The following is a 27,314-nucleotide window of genomic DNA, read 5'->3' on the forward strand; positions in this document are numbered from 1 at the left end:
AGAGGCCCTCTCCTAACTTTTTCCATTTCTGTTTCCCTACCCCATTTCAGCACCTCACCCTGATCCTCTCCTGAATGTGTGAAACTGAGCTTTCTGCTCTTTAGATGAGTCTTAGAAACTTAGCCTCCTTCCACAGAGCAAGGAATAAAACCTAAAAATATATCCCGATGTTTACTGTTTTGAAGCTCACCATTAAGTTTTCTGGAAAACTCTGTGTGGTAGTAGACCATATGACTCTCTTTCAGATGTCCTGTCCCATACTTGGTAAGAGATACGCTCTATTTAGAGAATAAGAAGAGATGAATTTTATAGGTCTTGCTGTATTTCTCAACTGAGTATAAAATGGATTATATAAACCTTGGAATCCACCTTGGGTCTTTGAATCATTCATCTAAATGTCACCAGGTTCATATAATGTACATTTGTTATGTTTTCTTCTTAACTTACTATGCTACTGTCTTTTAGTGTAGAGATGTCAGTCATGAATATTTATGAACAGAGAAGAGATTACCCCTCTTCCTGTCTTTACATGGAATCAAGACTTTTTGACACCAGATACCTAAAAATGAAGTGCACTTATTGGGACAAAAGTACAAATGAATGAACAAACAAGAAAACAGAACAAAAATAAGAAGAAATAATGTCTGATGCCAGAGCCTTATATACTGGGTGTAAACTCTTTTATTTAATGTTTGTTTCTCTCCAAAAGGAAATGACTTCCAGAAGAGGTGATTGTAATGATAATATGACCACGAATTTCATGCAAGTTTCCGAATTTTTCCTATCAGTGGATGAGTAAAATGAGTAATATTGAGTTAATTCTAAGCATGCCCAGTCCAGTGTGTTCCCCTTCAGATTTGTATTTCATTTACCCCAATCCTTGTCACCAGGGCAGAATGATCTTTTTACTGATCTCTTTCTCTGAGGCTGTTACAGAGGGTGTTGGGCACTGAATCTTTGCTGGCTTCTTTCCTGCTAAGTTTTGCACAATAGAGAGATAAAGAAGTAGGAGAAAGTACAGATTATTTTTGGCCTGATTGACTGCCTCATGTTACCCAGAAAGATAATGTGAAGACAGTGTGTTATCTTGACTGAGTTCTATTGTTCTGTACAAAATTAATTATATTATTTTGATCTGAATTTTGGAGGCCAAATCTTGAGCTTTGAACTGGCCTGTGCCCACGCTGTGCCTATCGTGACACTGCATCCACAACCTCCAAAGCAATGCTTCGAGTAAGGATTTTAAGATAAAACTAACAATTGAGAGAGTAGAAGATCTTCCTTCTTTCTTTTCCTCTTTCACAATTCTCTTTTCTTCTTTTCTTTTGACTTTTCTTCTTTTCCTCTTTATTTTTCTTTATTTTTTCTACAAAAGACAAAAGTCATATGTAAATAAAACATCTCAAAATCACATTAAGTTTCCCTCTATTTCCACCTTTCAAATTTGGTAACCATGTATAGGCTTTTAAGAGATTTACTGTCTGCGTCTGGTGGCATGCATGTGCATGTTTCTATGTGTTCATGTGTGTGCAGGTGCATGTGGAGGACAGAGATCAATATCAGGTGTCTTCAATATCTTTCCAACTTAGTTGGTTTTTTAAGATTATAATTATGCCATTTCTCTCTTCTATTTCCTCTCCACTTCCTATCCTCTTTTTTTCACTAATTGTTGCACATGCACATATATGTGTGCATATGCATCCATATTTCTAAATGCAACCATCTCAGTTTGCATAATGTTGCTCATATGTATATTTTCAGAGCTGGGCATTTCATATTGCAAAACCTATTGGTATGCTCCTCCCTGGAGAAGACTAATTCTTCTGCTCTGTGCATTCCTTAGTTATCCATAGTTCTCTGTGCAAGGGTTAAATTTCATGATATTTTCCTCTCCAGTTTGGTGTTCTGTTGTTGATGTCCCTTAGTTTTTGGAGACAGAGTCTCTCATTGTACCTGAGCTTCAAGGATCCCTTCTCTACCTACCAATGTTGACTTTTTATGTAAATAATCATCATTTGAATACAGCAAGCACTTAGCTAACTGAGATATCCCCCAACCCTCACTCTTAAGCTTTTTCTCTTTTAAGTGTCAAGTTGCAATACATATATATGTGTTATATTGCATATATACGTGTATATATTGCATATATATGCATTGCAACATGACACTTAAATATAAATTGCATACACGCATGCCCACACACATGTACACACACATGCATGTAAATGGTTTTTTGAGACAGGATTTCTCTGTGTAGCTTTGGAGCCTGTCCTTGAACTTGCTCTGTAGATCAGGCTGGCCCCAAACTCACAGATATATATATATATATATATATACCACCTTGGCTCACCAATCCTTTGTACTTAGTACTTTCAGGCATATAATCAGTGGTGGGTCATTGTTTTGTATCATCTATCAAAGCAAATGTGAAGTTCTACTCAAGCGAATGGAAGTTTTAGGTTTAACAGTAAAAGTAGTAAATATTTAGAAACATTTTAGTGGTTTTTGAGTAATTAAATGAATTACAGGTTAATCATTAAACTTGATTGATAATGGTTTGAATAGCTACTGCACATTTCCTTTATGCTGTGTCTTTAGATAACAGCATTTAATGAAATACCCTCAGTCTCCTTCTCTCTAAGAACTAAGACTTAGCAGTCTCTGCATATGTACTGTTTAGGATATATTTCATAGATGAAGATCAAAGTAAGCCTACCCTGAGTAGTAGACAGCAAAAGCAAACCTAGTTAATGACAATCTTATATTCTCTGATGGGACTTTTTGTTTCGGCCAGAAGTCTGCTTCTAAGCAACTCTGTTAATGGAGCAGACACAAGGGAAAATAACAGAGTTTAGATAGACAATTAAGGGATGCTCAAAGGCTTCGCTGTATAATCTGCAGAAGTTCTTAGATACATGAGAGTTGTCAGGAAATGAACAAAATGAATAGTTAAAATTGTACAGAATTGGGTCAATGGAAATCTGTTGCTTACTTGCGACACAACTTTTATCTGTTTGCTAGAGTAAGGATGATATGAAAACTAAAGTTTCAACGGATTATGTGACTTTTCAAAGTCGTTGGAATAATATGAAATAAAACTAGGTCATAAACTCAAAAATATTTGGGTTCAGGGTGAGATACCAGTCTGTGTACCATGATACTTCTCCTAATATGGACTTGAGTAACATTAACCACCAAGGAATGAAATAACAATGACTTTCAAGGATAAATAGATTTCACATGTGACCAGACAATGACTACATACTTTATTTTGCCTTTTTGATACAGTAAAGTCTTGCAAACCATCAAATAGTTATGAAGAATTATGGACATCTCAGTGTTGACTCATAAATCTATATAGAAATTAACTTTCCTAAAAATTAAGCCTGAAAAAATTCTCAGAGTATAGATAATTTCATTTCCCAAACTGCCTTAACATCAATATTCAAGCACAAGGCATATAAATGCCAACTATGTGTGATCAAATATCAAATCTGGAGTGATCAAGAAGTCATTGAATTTGTCTGAGAAAATAGAAAGTAATCACATTAACTTGTCATTTATCAAGTGGAAATTATAGCTTTTAATCAGCTTAGGTTTAGAGCTTCTAATCAAGATCAAGATAGATTTAATTTTCATATTTCTAGGTTTTGTCATCTACCGAGATTAGGAACATTATATGCAATACACATTCATCGTCTCACAGTTTTACCCTGAAATGCAACCTGGCTACAACTGCAGCTTCCAATCACATCTCATTCAGATTGTCTTGGCTTGGTTGGAGTCCTTGAGAGACAGTTTATTGTGTGTCATCTGCCCTCTGTCTCTCTCTGTACCTGGATAGGCCATGTGACCATAGTTGTCCTTTTCTGTGTAGTGTGGGCCTTGTGTACTGAGGATTTTGTGTTCATGGCATTTGACTTTTGCCAAAAAACATAGGATCCATGAGTAAAGCATCTCTGTTATCGTTTTCTCTGTTCTGACGTGTGTTCATGTAATGGCCAGTGGGGTTGCAGCCAATTGCCCTCAGCAATATCTATATTTGTGAAACTGTTATCGGCTTGCGTCCTTTCCTTGTTTACTTGCCCATTTTTTTTGAACACCTCCCAAGAAAATGCTTGAGCCCAAATCTTTGTTTCAGAGACTATGTGCATGAACCTAAATTAGAACAAAAGTACTCAAGAAGATCCATCAAATGTGTTGATTCGAGGTCCAACTGGGATTTTAGAGTGATAAATACAAGCTTATCCTGAAGATTAAGTGAGCTGTATGACAGAATCAGAACCAACAACCAGAGAGCCTGTATGGGATCAACCTAGCTCTCTTTATATATGTTAAAGTCATGATAAATAGACAACTTGGTCTATTGTGGGACTCTTAACAATGGGAGCAGGTACTGTCCCTAATGCTTTGATTGGCACTTGGGAACCTATTCCTCATACTGGGTTGCTTTGCTTAGCCTGAATACAAAGGGAGGTTCTTAGTTTTACTGCAACTTGATATGGCATGCTTTGTTAATACTCATGGGATATCTACCCCTTTCTGAACAGAAATAGAGGATAAGCCGATGGGAGGCAGGGAGAGAGGAAAAACTGAAGTCAGGGTGTAAAATAAATATTTTAAAAAGCGAGTTTTATGAGTTGGAAATTCTATACATTTTTTTCGAATGAACTCTAAGGGAATTTTTGGAAACAGGAAGTTCTGTTATATCTCTCATAAACTTGTGGGCTCAACTTATATAGAAAGTGTCTACAATCTGAGTTAAGGAGGAACATCATTGACTTTGTGTCATCATATAGAAATCTACAATTGGAATGAGGTATAGGTCCTGAAATATTTTCCAGAGCAAGTTTTGTATGTAGAAAGGAAAAAAAACCTAATGAATTGTCTTTTCCTAATATTTACCTAGAAAGTATCTGTTTCTATTCCTAGTTAGCAAGGGATGGTAAATAAAATTAAATGCTCATTACTTCCATCAGGAACAGATGTATTTCATCTGAATGTAGGTGGAGCTCACTGGTCTAAGATCAACATCCCAACAAGGCTTTACTCCTCTTTGTAGACTTCAGGGAGAATCTGTTTTCCTGGGCTTTCCCCTTCAGAGGCTTCATATCCTTCAGCCACTGCTCCTCTCTCTCACCTTCAAACTAGCAATGACACATATTTCACTTTTCTTTCAGTGACAACTTTCTGACTGACATTACCGGAAATTTTGACTGCTTTGAAAAAGCCTGAAGTGTGTAATTAAATGACTAATCTATTATGATGATAGATTTATCAATCAAGTTCCCATTTTAGGAAATAAAATTTAAATTAAAATTTTTCATAGCTCGCATCATGATGGGTCTTGTACCATAAACATGTTCATACACTGTAGAATGACTTAGACAAAATATTTGACCTGTATTATCTTCATTATCACTACAATTATCTTCATTGTGTGTGTGGGACAACACTTGACAGCTAATCTTTTAGTAATTGATGGGTAATTTATACATTGTTTCTAACTATAGCATCATGTTGAATTAGATCTATCAAAAATTCTAACCTAATTGATTTTTTTGTGCATTTGATTAACACTTTTTAAAACTTATTTTTGTCACTTAAGGCAATATACTCACAAGATTCAGTTACTGGGGTATGGAAAAATGAGGGACCAGTTACTCTTTTGATCACGTTGCTATTTCTATTAAGTAACAAAGGGTCTCTTTAGTCTATCATCCTCATTAGGGATGTTTGAAGATGTCTAGTTTTATATTTACTTATTTAATATTATTTGGCGATTTTCATGGGACGCCCTTGAACAACAATTCGATTAAACGGAACCCAGTGCTTGTCTCACCCAATTGTAAGAATAAGTGAGTTGAGACTCTGTATCCTCATTACTAGAAGTCCTCATTAGGATTACCTTCACAGATTCCAGGGAGTTTCTGTTGCACTTGGTTTCTATACCACCACCCCGAACGCCCCACAATTCCAGTTCTCTCACTGCACTCTCTCCCTCAATCTCACCTCCCACAAACCTAATCCTTCTGCTCCTATTCCCCAAAGCCCCCTGTACACCCATAAAATCTATTCTATTTTCCCTTCCCAGAGATACTCATGCATCTCAACCAGACCCTTTCTCTTGATTGAACCTCTCTCCTTCTATAAATTGTAGCTTAATTATTATTTACTCAACGGCTACTATCCACTTGTAAGGGAATATATATCATATTTGTCTTTCTGGGACTGGGTTGCCTCACTCAGGATGACTTTTTTTCTAGTTACATTCATTTTCCTGCAAATATCATGGTATCACTATTTTTAAAGAACTGAATAATACTTCACCGTGTAAATTTCTCACATTTTCTTTATCCATTTTTCTCTTGAGGGACATTTAGGTTGTTTCCAGTTTCTGAATACTATAAATAAGTCCAAAATTAACATGATTGAGCAAGTGTCCTTGTAGAATGGAGCATCCTTTGGGGGTATATGTTCAAGAGTGGTATAGCTGAATCTTGAGGTAGATTGATTTCTAATTTTCTGCCATATTGATTTCCACAGTGGTTTTACAAGTTTGTACTCGCACCTGCGATGGAAGAGTGTTTCCTATGCTCCACATTCTTGCACCATGAACTGTCACTTGTGCTTTTGATCTTAACTATTCTGACAGGTGTAAGATGGACTCTCAAAGTGGTTTTGATTTGCCTTCCCCTGATGTCTAAGGATGTTGAACATTTTTTAAGTGTTTCTCAGCCATTTGAGATTCTTCTATTGAGAATTCTCTGTTTAGATCTGTACCCTATTCTAAATTAGATTATTTGTTGTGGGTTTTTTTTTTTGCTATCTAATTTCTTGAGTCCTTTATTTATTTTGGATTTTAGCCCTCTATCAGATGTAGAATTGGTAAAAAAAAAAATCATTTCTTATTTTGTAGGCTCCTGCTTTGTCTGATTGATGGTGTCCTTTGCTTTACTACTGGTGTTCTGTTTAGAAAATTGTCTCCTGTGCCCATGTGTTCAAGCCCATTTCCCACTTTCTCTTTATCAGGTTCAGTGTATCTGGTAATATGTTAAGGTCCTTTGATTTACTTGAACTTAAGTTTTGTGTAGGGTGATAAATATGGATCTATTCTCATTCTTTTACATGCAGACAGCCAGTTTGACCAACATATTTTTGTTGAAGAGACTGTCTTTTTCCAGTATGTATTTGTGGTTTATTTATAAAAGGTCAGGTTTTCATGGGTGTGTGGATATATGTCTAGGTCTTCAATTCAATTCTATCAGTAATTGTGTCTGTTTTAGGCCAATACCATGTGGTTTTTATTATTAGAGTTTTGTAGTACAACTTAGAATAAGAAATGTTGAAACTTCTAGCATTTCTTTTATTGTTCAGGATTATTTTCACTATCCTGTTTTTTTCCTATATGAAGTTGAGAACTGTCCTTTTAAGGTTTGTAAAGAATTGTGTTGAAATTTTTGTGGAGATTACATTGAATCTATAGATTGTTTTTGGTAGGATGGATATTTTTACTGTGAAAATTTTACCAGTCCATGAGCATGGGAGATCTTTCCATTTTCTGTTTTTTTTCCCCTCAATTTATTCTTTCAAAAGCTTGAAGTTTTGGTCATACAAGTCTTTCACTTGCTTGAGTAGAGTTACCTCAAGATACATTAAATTATTTGGGGCTATTGTGAAAGGTAGTGTTTCCCTGATTTCTTTCTCAGTCCATTTATCATTTGTATAAAGGAGGGTTCCTAATTTTTTGAGTTAATCTTGTAACCTGCCACTTTGCTGAAAGTGTTTAATCATCTGTAGAAGTTCCCTGGTAGAATTTTAAGGATCATTTATATGTACTATCGTATCATTTTCCAATAGCAATATTTTGACATCTTCCTTTCTAATTTCTGTCTCCTTGATCTCCTCAGTTCTCTTACTGATCTAGCTAAAACTTCAAGTACTATATTGAGTATATATAGAGTGAGTAGTCAACCTTTTATTGTTCTTAAATTTCTCTCACTTTCATTTGAAGTTAGCTTCTATGTATGTATGTATGTATGTATGTATGTATGTATGTATCTATCTATCTATCTATCTATCTATCTATCTATCTATCTATCTACTATCTGTCTGTCTATCTATCTATCTACCTATCTATCTAATCTATCTATGTATCTATCTATGTATCTATGTATGTATGTATGTATGTATGTATGTATGTATGTATGTATCTATCTATCTATCTATCTATCTATCTATCTATCTATCTATCTATCTATCATCTATCTTCCTCCTTATCTATCTATAACTAGGTGAATTTCCATGATGTATAATATGTGATCTGAGAATTAATGTTAATATTTAGAATTGAAATAAAAGAACCTGAATTTGCTTCAGCCAGTCATCAAGAGAATTGGAAATACTTGGCAAACTGCTGCCATGGAAACCAACATAGTTTGTGAGTTTACTGCTATTCAGTTAAATTTGACACATAGAAAGACACAAACATGTTCATCTTTGTTTCTGATAGAGCAACCTCATGATAATCAGAGCTCATTTTAGAACATTTTTCTCACTACCAAATCTCTACCAGATTTGCTGGATAACGAACCTCCCAGTTTGTCTGCATGGGTCAGGTCTGCTGAGGCCTATCTTCCTTAACCTGCAGGCTCTCTTCAAATGAGATTTCTCCCAAGTGCTTCCTCTAGAGATCAGTTTTTACTTGTTGAATAGGACTGCTCACTTGCTGTCTTGAGTCTAGGCATTGGCTAAGGTGCATAGAAGTGTGACAGAACATGTGCATAAATCTGAGCTGACAAATGGATGATTCTATTTAGGCCATTTTGTTTTCTGTGGGGGTTTGAATGAGAGCAGTCCCTGTAGACTCATAAGTTTGAAAACTTGGTCCCTAGTTAGTGGAACTGTTTGGGAAGGATCAAGAGGTGTGACCTTATTGAACAGGATGGGGAATAGTTTTTAGGTTTCAAAGCTTATGACATCACAGTGGCAGTCACTTTCTCTGCTTCATGCTTGTGGATGTAAGTTCTCAGGTGCTGCCCCAGCACCATGCCTACCTCCCTGAGGCCATACTCACCACCATGAAGGATGGTCATGGACTCTAATCCTCTGTAGCTGCAGCCCTAATAAACTTGTAAGAACCAAAGTTACATTTTAAGTTTTAATTACTCTGCCTTAGAGATCCATGAAACAAAAATTCCTGCGATCTGCAAGGCCCTTGCCCAAGTACAGATAGTTCCTGAAATGCCAGAGGCTCTTGTTTATGGGAGATAACAAACCACATGCTTTTACTCCCCAAAACAAGTTTGTTACTAGATGTGCTTGATCACATGTGCAGGGTAGGTTCATATGCAGGAAATAAATCAGGCTGTATACTTGTCCCTGATTGGACCTGCTTCAAAATACTTAAGTCATTGCAAAACTTATTCAGGGTCATTTTCTGGGTATCCAGAGATATACTTGGCCAGAGCCCATCTACCTGGCCAGTATTTAATTAAAAATTCTTTCAAATTTGGCTTTAAACTGTGGTAGTGGTCTTAGTCTTGGTCTGTGGGATTAACATTTTCTGGCAGCCTCAGTGAGATTCAGAAAACCCACCCAAGTTCTTTTTTTTTTTTTTTTTTTTTTGGTTTTTCGAGACAGGGTTTCTCTGTGGCTTTGGAGCCTGTCCTGGAACTAGCTCTGTAGACCAGGCTGGTCTCGAACTCACAGAGATCCGCCTGCCTCTGCCTCCCGAGTGCTGGGATTAAAGGCGTGCGCCACCATCGCCCGGCCCCACCCAAGTTCTAAAGCTGACCTTTACTCTGGAATTCTGGGACTGAAGGGCTACTTTGGGAGGCTTATGCCTTGAGACCTTCGATGGCTCCCTGGCTGCCTTCAGTGCATAGACTATTCGAGGGAACTTCCATACTGAGAAATGCCCACAAGCATCAATGGAGACCACCTGCTGAGTCATAGTCTGCTTCTGTTTTATAGGATCCCTATCTGGGACATGAAGGGGATTCGGCTTTGACAGGACTTCAATATTCTCCAATTCAGAACATATGAGAAGATGTCACCCATCTGGTTCTGGTTCTTGTTAGAAAGCTTTTGTTTGTTCCCCACAAACAGTTTCATCTTGTTGGAAAGTTTTGTTTGTCTTTCTCAAGGAACTTGTGTCTGCTTGCTTTGTTGGACAGTTTTGTTCATATTGTCTAGTGTGTCTGTAAGTTTTGCTGTAACATGGAGCTGGGACAGAAACATGTCAGAAATTTTTGCTGTCATTGTTACTGCCAGCTTCCAGTCACTACTGCTTCTATGACTGCTTTTATGGCTAGGACTCAGAAGTTATCTCTGAACTTTCTGGTCACTGGATTAGGGTTAGTTGGAAATTGCATATCTTTTTAGTGTAGATAATATTAAAGTTGTTTATGCTGTTCTATCTTATTGGAAACCTGGCTCTAGATTTGGGTCGTGACTCTTCCTTCTCTAGACTTAGGCCTACTTATTTAAAAGTTTCCCCTACGTCACTGTGTCAGCTGACCTGCCTGGCACAGTGACAGGGGAAAAAAAAGCAAAGCAGAACAGCCAAAAAATAGACTTTATTTCTGAGAACATTCTGTATGTCAAGATTTGTTAGTTTATTAGGTATGGTTAAAAATTTGTAAAATCTATGGAAAAGTTAATTTAAAACTCATAACATGGAGTTGACAGTTAGAAAAAAATCTATGCATTGGTAATCTTAAAGGAACCATGTAGCATGATTCCATTTGGGGGTATAAGCAACACGTGGCTTACTGCCATCTTTAGGAAGTCACATAGCTAGATGCTGCCTTTCCTAGGACTGGAGATGGCAGGTGTCATGTGATTTTACCACTTTAGACAACCGTGTGTCTGGCATCCATATTTTCGAGGATTGGAGAGGGCAGATGTCATATGAGTTCACCACCAACTTGATTAAAGGTGACCATATGGAACGGCCCTATCCAGGAGGCAAGAACAGGGCTCCAAGATATTTTGGATTAGGATGGATTTTTGTATGATAATTCCTGCCCTGTCCTGAAAACAAGGTTTAAAAAGATAGGATTTAAAAGCCATGCTTATTTAATAACATATTAAAGCTGCACTTCCATGTAGTCATATATAAGAATTGTGCTGATAGCCATATTTTGTAACATAAGAGTCACTCTGGTAGTACTAGTTTAAAGGATTATAGGGAACAACCGAGGATGCCAATGTGTTGCAGGGCTAAAGTTTCTAAAGATAACCCAGTTGCAATGGTAGACCTAGCAATGTTGGAAATGTCAGTGCCATGTAATAGTCAACAAAAGCTCCAGCCACAGTGAACTGTAACAGCCTGGGATCTAAAAGGCAGCCTATATTATATACTATTGAGGATGGGACCAAAGAGGTGATCCAAGCCCTTTAAGAAGATCTAAAGGATTGTGAATAAATTTTAGATATTGAGCTTTGAGTTGTTTGCACTGTTGGAACTTGGTTTTGCTTTATATAGACTGTGGTCATTGTAATGGTCTGTCCTGCCCCTTTAAGAGACAAGTCCTACCTACTCCCTCCCCTGTTCACTGAGGCAAGCAGATCTTCCTTTTGTTTCCAGCCTGAGCTCTTCTTTCTCCCCAAAAGGCAGTTTCTGCCTCTCTCCCTTCTCCCCTTCCCCAGCATCTCTGATCTCTGGTTCTCTCTCTCTCTCTCTCTCTCTCTCTCTCTCTCTCTCTCTCTCTCTCTGTGTGTGTGTGTATGTGCTCGTGTGCCTCTCTCTGCTCTTCACTCTTCTCCCCTTCCCCCTTTTCTTTTCTCCTCCATAACCTACTAAATAAATATCCACTTTCTCTGCATGGAACATCTCTGTCTCTCACCCATTGTGTGGCTCCCTGCCTGGGACTGGCTGCCTTCCTTACCTGCCATGGTCTTGGAATCTGCTACCCACTGCCGCCACTCAGGGCCCTGCCGCATTTTACTTTTACCGTAAACATTTGATGCTTGTGACTCATCCAGGCTCTCTCCACATTCCCTCCTGCCTCAGGTGGGCCAGCTGAGGACACATGGAGCCCTCGGCTCAGGAACCAGGTTTCTTTACAACAGATCTGTATTCTATCTGCCTGAACACCAACCTCTATGCACACCAGCAGCTTTGGTAGTGAGTTTTCCCCTTCTAGTCAGCCAACCATAGTCTTTATGGCTACGGTTGAGCCCTTCACTCACATTCATCTCTGGTTGCTCCCCATAGTTAAAACATGACAGGACAAATCCAGTTGGTCCTCTTGCACTAGCACTGCACACACTGTGTGGTGCATTTGATTTGGGGCCTGGCGTCCCTCGGATTTTTCCTTCTCTTTTCTTTTTCTTTTTCTTTTTCTTTTTCTTTTGGACCACTTGTAAGTGGTCCCCGCCATGAGAGACTGCTTGAAGCAGCCTCTAGCCTCTCTGGCATCTGAATCACCTGGGCTAGAACCAGGCAGGCTTTAACACCCTGCCTGTAGAGAGGAGACATCCTTCTATACGCCCTGCAGTGCTGGTTCACTGCTTTTTCAGGTTTTCACATTTTCATGTATGGTATAAACCCTCAAACTGTCAGCCACCTGCCTGTGAATGCTCTGCCAGTGTCCTGTCAGCTCCGCTTTTCCTCAAATTGTCCCTGTCACCACTATCGCTGATTCTGTGGAAACCTACAAGATTGGTTGGATCCACAAGGCAGATGTTTTCAGTTCCAGTCTTTGCTTTTCACTGCAGCTTGTGGTGCAGTAGCTCAGTGAAAGGGTAGATCATGCCTCTAAGTCTCTCTTGTTATTATGTTTAAAACTCTTATGGCTCAAAAAATGTGGCTTCTTCATTACTCCATACAACACGTGACCACTGCCATCTTAAATGAGGTCAGGTGACTTCACCACCATCTTAACTGAGAGCCAAATCAGGTGACCAGGTCCCACCATCTTTACTGAGGTATTCCTTGCCTAGTTCCCCAGTGCTGACTCTGTTACATGTGTGTTTTATGCAGTGGCATGCCTTTGGTAGAACCCACCAAGACCATGTACTTCGCCCAATTCCTGTTCACTGTGTATGTGTGTATACATGTAACTTAAATGCACCTATGTTTACTGTTAAATGTTATAATTGTCTGCCCATTATATCTTATTTCAACTAATAAAGCAATAAGTTTCATATTTTAAATTGACATGTACTTTTAAATCTCTCACAAAAATACAGTATATTTAATCCAACCCTGATTTAAAATATATTAAGCTGTTCTCTACTAATGCCAGTTCTGCCATTAACTTCTATTGCAAGCAATTTTTTTCTTCTTTTTTATTTTTACAAATGTAAATCTTACCTGTTAAGTTGAGAGCCAGTACAGTAAGGCTTGAACCCAGCTTTCTAGGCAAATTCTATAACTTATCTATACCCAGTAAACAGTCCTCATCTGCTCAGAGGGCTGGGGAATATGGCATTTAAATATTTAATTATTAAAAAGATTTCCATAACAAAAAGAGACAGGTTGGTTCCTAGCAGCAGCACCTTATTTCTTCCAAAGAAGACAGAAGACAAATGGGCACAGAACAATGTCCATTCTCAATTGGCTTCAACTGTCAAGTGCTGACCAGTGGGCAAAACCGCCTTTCATCTAAATTAAAGATATCCAAACAGTGGACAGAATCACTGGAATCAACAGCCTAGCTGCTCAGGTCAAAGTAGGCTTGTCTTCCTACAGATTTCTTAGCCCACAGGATCTTCTGGAGCCTGGCAAGTCCTGTGATAAACAGCAAAAGAAAAATAACAACCCTCAGTGATTATGGAGGACCCTGAGGAGTAGCTCTAGCTGCCAAACAAGTTCTCTGTCATTTTTAAATCAATAACTCAAGTAAAATTTTATCCTTCTCAAAGATCTGTGATGCCGTTTTACAGCTGAGAGATTTTGTCAGTTTAAAAGGACAGCCTCATCAAACAAATTTTAGTGAAATACAAATACAAGTTATTAAGGTATGTACTGACAAGTTATGAAAGTGTGAGGACAAATACAAGTGATCAAATTTCTCTCTCATGCTGCCTTTCGTAGTCTTAAAAATACTTTTGGTGTAGGAAGTCCTTCTGTCTTTGTGTTGCATTCATTGGTTAATAAAGAAACTGCTTTGTGCCTGTTGATAGGGCAGAACTTAGGTAGGTAGGGAAGTCAGAACTGAATGCTGGGAGAAAGAAGGGCAGAGTCAGAGATACGCCATGGAGAGACAGACGCTGGGAATTTTTCCCTGTAAACTACTGCCACATGGCAATACACAGATTAATAGAAATGGGTTAAATTAAGATTTAAGTATCATCTAATAAGAAACTAGAGATAATGGGCCAAGCAGTGATTTAATTAATATAGTTTCTGTGTGGTTATTTCAGGGCTAAGCTAGCCAGGTGGCCAGGATGAATAAGCAACCCCTCCTTGCAACATGCTTTCATTCTGATATAAATATGCTACTGTTGAAAACTTATATTTTCACAAACCCAAAAAATTCTTGTGAGTTCCTGGGAACTGAATTGAAGGATCCACATTAAACAGGTCAGATACACTCCTCTCAATTCCCTTATCCTAATTTTTTTCATAAACCTAACTTTGTCCTCTGTTCTGCCAATACCTTAGACAGTTGTAAGAGACACCAGAAATTTCTATACCACAAACACCAGACAAAAACAAAGAGACCAGCTACCCCAGGATGTGACCAGTACCCAGCTTTCTCAGGTTTTTCTTCCACGACGACACCCACAAATAAACAGGAAGCAGTCTTGAGAATCTGCCATACCAATTCCTTTAAACTGTTGTGCTTAACCTCCCTCCTTTTTATTATAAAAAAGAGATGAGAATGTAATGGTCTGTCCTGTCCCTTTAAGAGACAAGCCCCGCCCACTCCCCCATCTGCTGAGGCAAGCAGATCTTTCTTCGGCTTCCAGCCTGAGTTCCTTCCTTTTCATCTCTCTCCTGAAGAGATAACTTCTTCCTTTCTCCCTTCTCTCCACTTCACCCCTTCCCCTTTCTCTTTCTCCCTCTCTCTCTCCCTCTCTCTTTCTCTCTCTCTGCCTCTCTCTCTGCTCTTCTCCCTTCTCCCCTTCCCCCTTTGCCCTCTAAAATCCACTAAATAAATACCCACTTTCTCTGCTTGCTTAATAAGTCTCTGTCTCTCACCCACTGTGTGACTCCATGCCTGGGACCTGCTGCCTTTGTGGTCCGCCATGGTATCCTGCCTACTGCCAACACTTGTGGACCTGCAGCATCTTATTTTTTACTATGACAGTCATACCCTGTATTTTCTCTCTTGAAGTCAAAAGAAGGTACTTTATTTTTGATATTGTAGGAGCACATAGTGGAAAGGTTTTAAACTTTATTTAAGAAGAAATTTTAGAGCTTTACAGAAAATTTAAATTAAAAACCAGTTGTAAAATATTAAATTTATAAGGCTACGGGACATTCTAAGTGTATAAAATGTTTTATATTATTAATATTTGGATTTAAAAATAAATAAACAAAAGGCTAAAATTTAGGGCCACACATACTAAACCTAAAAATTTGGGTCACCAAATACTAAACATCAGAAACTGGGATATTCCCATCTTACAATGCAACAAATCAATGACATAAGTAGTCTGACAAAGGACTTGGAACAACTTCTCAGCCTATGAGTCTCAACCCTTCAGGAGTTTGAAAGACCCTTTTACAGGTATAGCATTGGACTACCTGTAATGGTAAAAATAAAAATGCTGCAGGAACCCCAGAAGTGACAGGCCGCAGAAATGCTGGAGGTCCCCAAGCGGTGGTTGGTCCAGGGCAGGGAGACACACAGTGGCAGCAGGCAAGAGACAAGAGACATGGATAGGCACGCCTTCCAGAGTGAGATTGAATATTTATTCAATGGGTTATAGAGGAGGAAGGAAGAAGAGGAGAAGAGGAGAGAGAGAGAGAGAGAGAGAGAGAGAGAGAGAGAGAGAGAGAGAGAGAGAGAAGGGAGAGACAGAAGGATGGAAGGGGAGAAGTGGGGAGAGGCAGAAGCTGCCCCTTCGAGAGGGAGATGAAAACAAGAAGAAACTCAGACTGGAAGCTGAAGATCAGCCTGTCTCATCAGATGGGGGAGTGGGTGTTGCCTGTTTCTTAAAGAGACAGAACAGATCATTACACTACCTGCATGTCAGATGTTTGCAGAGTCAAAACAGTGGAAAAATTGAAGTTGTAAAATAGCAACAAGAATGATTTTGTGGTTTATGGGGTTCACCACAACATGGGGAACTGTATTGAGGGGTTAAAGGATTAGAAAGGTTGAGAACTAATGGCCCAGAGAATATCTCTCCTTATCTGTACTGATTCAGTGCAAGAGGGACCTTGGCAGGGCCAGGGGGCCACACTGTGAGTGAGAGACAGACACACCATGCAGACAGAGCTCACCTGAGGAGTTTTGTTTAAGGAAAGGAAGGAAGTGAGAGAAATGAAAAGAGAGAGAGAAAACAGCCTGTTTCTTCAGAGGAGGGGAGGTGGGAATGAGTGGAATTTGTCTCTTAAAGGGGCCTTTTGTACCTGTGTACAGACTACATATTGACATAGCAGTCATAGGACTTTGGGCTGGCCAGGATATTGCCTGGGTGCATCCTATCAGGTGAACAGGCCAACATAATGCCTGAATCCTAACATTACCTAAGGTCTTTTCATGCTAGAAAATGTATGTCTAGCATCCTTGTCTTTGTTAACTTTGTTAAGCTTAAAGTTATTTTGATAAACTGAGTCATATAAGAAATTGTTATATTCTGTAATGGCACAGTATATAAAGAAAATTCCCAGTCTCTCTATGGACAGTGTTTATTAATTAAAGCTTTATTTTGATCCTAAAAAGAGCTTCACTTGAGAAATAGAATTTATTTAGAAATAAATAAGGCTTAAACTTAACAGAAAAAAGATATAAAGTCCTTTTCCCAAGGTTAGGCATTTAGATAAAACCCCCATCCCCTCAAGGGTTTGAAGAAAGTTCCTGCTTGGATAAAAATGGAGTCATTCTCCTTATCTCTGGTGAAAGGAATTTGTAATCCTTCCATTGACACGACTGTGGTGCCTATTAACTCATCAAGGGCAATACTAGCTTCTAGGTTTCCTCAGTCTCCTCCCACAAGCTCTACCCCAGCGAGTCCTAGTCTTATGAAAGTTAATGAGTTATTGTAAATTGTCAAGGATGATTAAGAAATACAAGTTAATGGTCAGACACCTTATAAATGATTAAATTCTTTAACGTGTTCAGAACTGTACGTGTAGTCATACTAAGCATTAATGTGATTAATTACAGGAAAAAGTTTTACTTAGCCTATATCTGTTTTCAAAGTTAAGCCTAGGTTTGTTTAGATATACTTAATAGATAATGGTCCTCAAACTTGTCAGAGATCTGATGAATATGGCATTTAAATGTTTAATGGAAAAAGCTTAATATGATAGGGAGCCCCAGGTACTAGCACTGACCCTAAGTTCTCCAAAGAAGATAACAGAACACCAAAATGACTCTATCTGGTAACAATATCCACTGTTCAGTGCCTCATCTGCCACCAGGACCAGGCCTGAAACTGTGGACAAGCAGGCCACTAGGAAGTTGATAGCACCACTTTATCTATACAAAGTAAGGTTAGTCTCTTCCATTTTCTTCATCCACAGGAAAGTCTCTCATCTTCCGGGCCTGGTGGCCACAGACTGATGCTGTCTTGGTACCTCTGCTTCCAATACCATGGAGACCACAGGAGCCTGGGATAACCATCTAGGTAATGGACTAGTCTCTGCCATTTTAACTGATAAACAGACCATTTGGATTATACTTCTATAGTTTATCCTTCACAGATCTCTAATGGAATTGACAGCTAGGATATCTGTGGTTTTGTCAGTTTAGCAACAGCAACCAGATTCTTCCTCAAGGTTGCAATCACCTTACTAGCTCACTTCAGATGTGAAAATCCAGCCTTGTTTATTCTAAAGCTACTAGATGCCCTGTTGAGGAAAGGAAGACAGGTTTGCCTTGCTAGCAGGCTTCATATTAAGAGAGAAACAGGTTTCAGATGCCTGAAACTAAAATGACGTATTTGGACTATTTTCCTTGACAGAGGAGATTTTAAGACAGTCTAATGTTGACTCTATTCCTTGGTTATTAGTAATTACTTCGATGCTGATCTACAGTGAAAAAGAGCATAAAGGGGAAAAAGAAATACAAAATGCATCATTTGAGGAGAAAGGGGGACCAGGGAATTTAAGGTTGTAGTCAAGGCTTATACAGGAAGAGGTAAGGAGAAATAGAACAAAGGGAGTGCTACCCTGAGGACAAGACACCACCCAGCTAATCCTGTAATTCGTGAATATTAAAAGCCTCAACAAGTCAACACGTATGCAAACGTAATTCAAAGAGGGAACCAGTTTTGTTTTTATTTTTCTCAAGCCAAACTTGGCAGTGGTGACATATGGTCCAGGCTTTCGTGTTATAAAAAATGCAAGAGGACAGGGGCAGCAGAAAGTTCCTCCAAGTTTAAGAAAAGTTCCTGTGACTGGGAGTGTGTAGGAGAGTTCTTGCATGGAAACCTGGATAGGTCATTGTGCGAAACTCTTGAGTATGAATCATGGACTGTGTTAGAGATCCCAAGGTGGGCGTGATGTTGCAGCCATGGGATCTTTGCCAAGGAGAGCAACATACAGGATATGGAACCAGTCCAGGAAACAGATGAATATTTCAGTCAACAAAGCTGGAAGGGCAGTGCCAGCTAAGTTCCTTTGACATCATACATGAAGTTACAGGATTTGGAGTTTGACCTGCTGGGATCTGGTTTTACTCTGGTACAGTATTTCCTTACTATGCCTCCATTCTACCCTTTTGAAATGGTAATATTTGTTCTGTGCCATTGTATAGTGGAATGGTGTGGGAAGTCCTTCGTCTATGTGGTGCTTTTATTGGTTAATGAATAAAGAAGCTGCTTTTGGCCAATGGCTTAACAGAACACAGCCAGGCTAGAATGAATATATATATATATATAATATATATATTATATATATAATTTTTAATTTGTAAAAATTAAAAGCCTCAACAAGTCAACATGTATGCAAACATATATATATATATATATGAGAGAGAGAGAGAGTAGGTGGAGTCAGAGAGAAGCCATGTAGCCTCTCCAGAGACAGACTTCCGATGGAAAATTCCCCAGTAAGCTCCAGCCATGTGGTGATACACAGATGGATAGAAATAGGTTAAATTAAGATGTAAGAGCTAGCCAATAAGCTAGAGCTCATAGGTCAAGCAGTGATTTAATTAATACACAGTTTCTGTGTGGTTATTTCAGACCTGAGCAGCTGGGAACAAACAAGCAGCCTCTTACTATAGTGGAAGGATATAACTTGCTTTTTGATTTTATAGGGCATTAAAATTAAGACATTGCTTTGAGGCTCAGAAGAAACTGGACTTTTAAAGTGTGTTAAGGTTGTGAAAGACTGTGAGGACTCTGAAATTGGACTAAATGTATTATTGTGTTATGATTTGGCTACTGTTAATCCCATTAGTGAGAATAAGACCACCTCCATAGTTCGAGCCATATTTAAAGCAAGCTTGATTTTTATTAGGGTACAATCAAGAGTTGACCAGTGACTGTCTCCTAAGTAAAGTTAAAGAGAGCAGCCCTGAATCCATTTCTTAGGCCCCCTTTAAGGAATAAAATCACAAGTAGTTGCAATGCAGATTTACAGAAGAGAGACAATAAAGCAATAAGGAAATGCAAAAAAAAATACTCAAAAAACATCATGTGATTAGAAAGGTTGAAGGGGTTTATTGTATTCTCAAAAACAAGCCAAAATCATGGGTTTGGGGAGGATCAGGTTCCAGGGAACAGACTTAAAAACAGCAACTCAGCTCTTATGTAAATAGAGACATATTTTTCACAATGCAGCAAAATGACTCCTGCCTTCAACATGGAGTCAGGCAGCTTCCTCACTACAAGCTTATAAGGGACAGGCAGTAGGATGTGGTGGTTGAGATGAGAGGGGCTTTCGTAAATACATACACTTGAATACTTGGTCTCCAGTTGGTAGAGCTGTTTGGAAAAGATTAAGAGGTGTGGCCTTGGTGGAGTGTGTCATGTCACTGGGGACAAGTTTTGAGGTTTCAAAAGTCCATGCCATTCCCAGTTTACTCCTGCCTCCTCCCTTGCCTCCTACGTGTGGATAAGGATGTTAGCAATCAGCGATTGGTCTAGCCTATGCCTGCCTACTTGCTTCCATGCTGCCTACCATGATAGTCATAGACTCACCATCTGAAACTGTAGCTCTTTGAAAAGTTATCTGAATTATGGTATCTCATCACACAAGTTAAAAAGTGACTCTGACATATTGAAATATTTATTAAAACCTATTTTGAAAATTGAGTAACTGGAGGACCATGAAATCTTTGAGACATCATCATGAATATAATATAGTAAGGGAATTCTATACACTTTAGTATAAAGATAGACATTTCTGTTCAGAATCCTATGACTTTTCTACAAATATGTGGGATATAGACACAGGGCAGGGTGCTTCTGGTAATCAGACCTACACTTGTACAACAGTTTCATGGATAGAAACTTGTAACAGGTTTCTTTGATTGCCAGTTTGTTGGGTTTGGAGTTCTGGTGTCAGGACCTAGCACTTTTGGGGAGAATACAGTATTTATAAAGTGTGGCCTAAAGAGGAGCTAGACATCATTAGATGTCTTGGTGAGTTTCTCTGTAGATTTCACTGTGCATATTCTTTATTTCCTGAGATAGGAAACAGAATGAGCCAACAAGGTGATTTTACAGAACTCTAAACTCAAACCTTGCTTGAAGTGCTGAAGATCATCCTCTGGTGTGTAGACAGATATGAGATCAAGTTTGGGCTAACTGAGAAAGAAATTTACTGCAAATGTTCAAAGACGTTATCTGTGAGGGTTAAACTATCTTCTTACAGTTAACATCACATTTCGATGACAAACACATTGTCAATATTTAATCACTTGGTCTACCAGTGGGACCTGGCACAATGAGAACATGAGAGGAGTCACCACTATACCCGAAATAGTAGTCTTATTTGGCTTTGGAGATGTTTTTGCTTTGTTATTTTACAACTGATTTCTTCACATCACGAGTTTGTAGATAGAAAGCCTGATTAAGGGATGGCCTCTGCCAGAGTACAAGAAGTTAAAGAAGAATTCCAACTTCAGAATCCTGGATGAATGGGTTGGATGAGCAATGTCATGCATGGACTTAGTCTGCCAATGGCATTGTTGGTCACAACATCTGCCTGGTGTTATAGAAGGAATATGCTTAACTCAATACTTTCTATTTTTAGGAAGTGCCAGATTGTTCTCTAAGTTGGCAGAACTGTATTATGTCCCATTAGCAATGTCTAAAAGTTCTAATTTCTCCATATCATTCCTCAGCAGCACTATTTTAGACAAAATAATTTCTGACAGAAAAGCAGTCTACAACTTTCTATATGTCTTTGAAGTCTTGAATTTACATGTATCACTTGGTCCTGGTTTGAATAAAAATGGAAAAGTTCAAGATGGTGAGAAGAGGATATTTTAATTCCTTTGGAAACTTGATCAGCTTATTTTCTCACATTTGAATATTATATTTTAATGTGCTTAAACAATAGTCTGGATGAGTGTATGTATTGCCAATGAGAATTAAGGTCTAATTTTATAATTATTGTTAAGCAAAATGTCAATAAATTTCAACTTACTTAAAAATTAAAAAAGGATTAATGAAGATGAAATGCATATGAGTAAACCATCAGAAACCTAGTATCTAGGAAGCTAATTAAAAACCACACCAAATTTGAAGGCAGATACCCTGCAAGGCTAGACTGTGTCAGTCCTAGAAATACTGAGTCATTAAACAGAAAGCCCAGTGCCATGTGTGGGACACTCCATAGAAGTTGTTTTCCAGGAAGACTACAAAATCCCCTAAAACAATGCAGGATCATATTTCTCCTTATTACTCATGAGATCTATTTGATCTCATCTGTGGTAGTGTACATGTTATTGGCCCCCCATAAACTCATAGGGAGTGGTATGATTAGAAGGTTTGGCTACGCTGGAGTGAATATGGTCTTGTCAGAGGAAGTGTGTCAAGGTGAGGGTGGACTTTGAGGTTTCCTATGCTCAGGATATCTCCCAATATTTCAGTTGATTTCCTGCTGCCTGCAAGATGAAAACAGGACTGGGGTGTTGCTGAGACAGGATTGATTGTGTTTTTGCTTGAAGAAAGGTGGACTTTGGGACTGTGGATTAGAAAATCAGAGGAATGTTTTAAGCACTGCTTAAGGAGCCATAGTAGTAGGAATACGGAAGCCAGTGGTGATCCCAAGATGTTAGGGATATCAGAGTTGTGGAATATCTGCCAAGGAGAGCAGCTAACAGGGAGTAGAACAAGCCCAAGAGAAAGGAGTGTGTTGCATTCAACAAAGCTGAGTGGAGTTAGAGATCTGAAGAGTGTTTTGACAACAGAAATAGTGATGCAGAGTTTAAAGTTTTCCCAGCTGGCTTTCAGTCTTGCTTTGGTCTAGCATTTCCTCACTATGATCCTTTCTTATTCTTTGGAACAGTAATATACAATCTACGCCATTATACATTGGAAGTATGTGAAGTTTTTTATTTTTATTTTATAGGGGATTACAATTAAGAGATTGAATAACTCTCAGAAGAGACTTAGAACTTTGAACTTTAAAATATTGTTTAGACTGTGATAGACTATGGGTACTTTTCAAGTTGGACTAAATTAATTGTACATTATGATATCACTACAAGCCTATAGGGGCCAGGGAGTGATATGTGGTAGTTTGACTCTAATTGGCTCTCATAAACTCATAGGGAGTAACAAAATTATGAGGTGTGGCTTGGTTTGAGTAGGTATGACCTTGTGGGAGGAAGTGTGTCACTGTGAGGGCAGGTTTTGAGGTTTCCTATGCTCTAGCTACTCCCAGTGTCACAGACCACATTCTACAAGATATAGGACTCTTAGCTGCTTCCCTACAGCACCATGTCTGCCTGTATACCACCATGTCTCCATGATGATAATAGACTGAACCTCTGAACTGTAAGCAAGCCACCTCATTTAAATGTTTTCCTTTATAAGAGTTGTTCTGGTCATCATGTCTCTTCACAGCAATAGAAATTCTAACTAATCCACTGTTCCAGGACTATAGACACCACATTCCTTAGATGACATATTTAGAGACTCTAGCTGGAAATGAGCTAGAAAATTCTTTTCCTCCTAGTTACTTGAACGTGTTATGAAGATGTCAGGAGGTTGGGAGTAAAGGTATCAATGGTCATACCTATCTGAGGATTCTATAAACTACATACAAACCTTCAAAGCGAGATTGAAAGCATAAGTCACAGAACACTTCCACACCAGTTGGGAATTATGATTAATAAAAGGGTTATTTATTTAAGGGGAAAAAACTTACAGATCATTGTCCTAGACAACAGTCCTCAGTGTGACCAGGAACAGAGTCTAGTAGCCAGAAGCAGGAGCTGGAAGCAAGAGAACAAGTGCTTGGCTACTGCTGCTTTTTTTAAGCAAAAGAGACCACACCCAAGTGGGCTGGTATCTTAAAGGCTATTGGCTGAAGGAGCATGTGATAATGGCACTTCTGTTATAGGAGTAACCAACTGCTGCCCGTTTTAATTTGAGGCCTGTTCTACAAAAGAGAATTTATATATGGTATTATAAACACAAAATCCACATAACAGAAATTCTGAGACCCTTGGGGTGAACCTAATGCTACTGCTATTTGAATTGATGTAGCATCAAACTACCTTGTACTCCTAGACAATGACAACATCTACTCTCAGTTATTTAGAAATGTCTTTCATTGTAGTGGATGCAAGTTGATGCAAAAACCCATTCCTTCAGAGGTTGCTAAGAATAAAGGACTGCCAAGGAGTCAGCTGTAAAAAAAAATTTATATCCCACTCCTTTAAAGACTCTGAGAATATTTCAGAAAAGAGTAATGAAATAACATAAGAGCTGAAAACCAGGGAGAAAGGGTTCAAAATTCCCATTTTCTAGGCATAGCACAGCCACTATGATCATAAATTCAAGAGTATCTGTGACTACCAGCCCTGAGCTCACACAAATCAGGCCCTGTAAACAGTCAGCTATGGGTAGGAAGGGGCACATGGGGCCTTCCACTTGCTGCTGACTGATTGACAGCTAATGGGGAGGCATAGTACCCACAAAGTTTTGAAAGTTAGCTCTAAACCCAGAAAAACACAGATAGTCCTCGTTAAATGCTGTGAAACCCTAGACAAAACAAAAACCAATGTATGCTGCAGAGATTTTTAAGGAAGGAAGAGGACTAGCAGGACAAGGAAGGAAATAAAATGCTGGGAGGGAGTAACTAGAATGTATTATACACGTATGAAACTGTCAAAGAAAAACATCTATTAACATAAAAAGAAACCCAAACAGAAACTGAGATTATAGCAAGCAAGCATAGCTTTTCAATAATAAAAAGGAAGTTTCAAGTAAAAGTATTTTTTCTAACAAAGGAGATAAACATGTCTAGAAGATGAAGTATTTTGAAAGCAAATATAGAATGGAAATGTTTTCTGTCTGGTTTGATATTAGGTTATCTTGACAGCCAAAATGAAAAGCCCCTAAGCTCTTCAATGTAGTAATTCATACTCACTGAGCCTAGGCTTGAGGCTTGTCTGAGAATTTCAGGAATCTGACAGTGGATGATAGACTAGACTCATTTAGGATTGTATTAGCTATATGGAAGTGATGTAACACTTGGTAAAATAAAAATACATGTGTCCTTTGTCCCAGTGATCTTGATTTTGAAAATCTATTCTATGTCACTAGCAGCACCAAATCCCAAAGAAATGTGTATCATGTTTTCACAGGATTGTCTGTAGTAGAAAACCACTACAAAGCCCAAACATTAAGCAAAAAGTAAACAAAAAAGTCTGGATAAAGCCTGAGCATGCACTATATTTATAGGATGAGACATGGTATAGATATGAGAAAGATTAACTCTAGTGCTCTAAGTTACATTTGAAGGAACATGGAAGAATGGTGAAAGAGAAGAAGGTGGAGAGAAATGATGAAAAATTGTGAATAATGATTGTGAATTTGTGTAATGATCCTACAGGCTCAGTGGATGAACATTTTGGTCATCAACCCTGACAACCTGAGTTTGATCCTCAGAGTCCTCATGATAGAAATACAGAAATGACTCCAGCAAGTTTTTTTTCTGGACCTCTGTATGCATGCTATGGCACCTGTGCACCCACGTGCATGCATTTATGCATGCTCGTGTGCGTGTGTGTGAGCGCGCGTGCACACAAACACACACACACACACTCAGAGTCACACAGTCACACACAGAGCAGATACATATATATATATAATTTAAAGTGTTTCTTTGTGAATCTGGTACAGACCCAGGTTCTTTGCATATATGATACAGCTGTTCAATTGTTGTTGTGGGACTCCTAACAGTGGGAGCAGGTTTTTTTTTTTTTTTTTGGTTTTTCGAGACAGGGTTTCTCTGTGGTTTTGGAGCTTGTCCTGGAACTAGCTCTTGTAGACCAGGCTGGTCTCGAACTCACAGAGATCCGCCTGCCTCTGCCTCCCAAGTGCTGGGATTAAAGGCGTGTGCCACCACCGCCCAGCTTCAGTGGGAGCAGGTGTACCTCTAACCCTTTTGCCTGCTCTTAGAACTCTTTTCTGCCTATTAGGTTGCCTTTTCCAGCCTCAAGATGAGGGCTTTTGCCTTGTCTTCTTGTGTCTTGTTTTGTCCCATCTGGCTGTTGTCTCTTGGAGGCCATTTGTTTTCAGAGGAAGAGATGGGAGGTTGGGGTGTGCTAGGAGGAGTGGGGGAAATTGTGGTCAGGGTGTATTGGATGAGAGAAGAATATGCTTTCAATAAAGAGAAAGAAATAAGGAAGTAGATAGAAAGAAAAGAAAGGAGTTAAGACATAGAACAGAGGCTGACCTGCCTGGAGGTGCAATTCTCATGGGGACACAGCATTTCCCTCATGGTGTGCCTCCTTCTGGCTGCATGATTTTTACAATAGTTGGAAGACACGCAACCAATTCTGAGCTGCCTGAAAATGGACATTCCCTTGAAGAGACTCTTTGGGTGACCATATTTCTCTATGTAGTGTGGTATGACACCTTGCTTAATGGGATCAGCCATGTGATTATATGGATGTCTCCCAAAGTGGCTTGTAGAGAAAATGTTTCAATCCCTGAAGTCAGCACATATGAGATGGATTGTAAGCAGGCTGTGGCTATTCCTATTTATGATAAGACAAGCGATTGTTTTTGAGTTGCCTATTCACGTAATGGAGGAATTACAATGAGAAAAGGACACCACGATACTGGCCTCCACATTGTCCTGTTATTTTCCAGGAAAAGTAAAAAAACAAACAAACAAACAAACAACCCATGAGATGGAAGTGTTGGCTTGCTCTTTCTTACAGTAGGCACCATTTGAGGAAGAGCACATGCCAGATCACTGCTAAATGGCCCTTCTGTAATGAGCACAAAACTTGGAGACCAAGGGAAGAATCAGACGAAGAAGTGAAGGGAGCAAGGTAAGCGGACAGAAGAGGGCACCTACGCCCAATATTCCCTACATAGAAAGGGGAGTCAATGATTTAGCATATAGTAGGAGCTTTAATGGTCCTGTGGAAGACACCATGGCGATCAGGCAATCCTCTGCTTCTGAACTGCTTGGAATTGGAATGTTTGTTACTCTCCTGTGTTGTATGTATGTATGTATGTTTGACAGTTTCTCTTGCTGTTAGTTTTAGCTTTATTCCACTGTGGTCAAATATAATACACACAATTATTTCCATGTTTCTATGTTTGTTAAAATTACTTTGTGCCCCATTAGATAATTTATTTTAGAGAAAACTTTATGGGCTACTGAGAAAAAATGGAATATTCTGTCATGTTTAGAGCAAATGTTCTGTAGAGGTCTTTGATGTCATTTAATTCAGATGATTCTCTGTTTAGTTTTTATCAGGAGGACTTTTTTATGGTGAGAGTATAATTTTGAGTTTGCCTACTTATTATTGTGCTGTGGTTAATGTTTACATCTGGGATACTTGTCTTTTTTAAATTGGATGTATACATTTCAGTGAATGTATGTATATAATTGTAATATCTTTTATTGTTTTCTTGATCAGCATATAGAAACCAATTCTGTCTCTTGCAAATGGAGGTTTCTCGCCCACCCATCATTTCCCAAATAAACACTCAGAGGCTTATACTAATTATAAAAGTTTTCCCTATGGCTCATACTC

The sequence above is a fragment of the Chionomys nivalis genome, chromosome 9 (genome assembly GCF_950005125.1).
Source record: "Chionomys nivalis chromosome 9, mChiNiv1.1, whole genome shotgun sequence".
NCBI classification, from domain to species: domain Eukaryota; kingdom Metazoa; phylum Chordata; class Mammalia; order Rodentia; family Cricetidae; genus Chionomys; species Chionomys nivalis.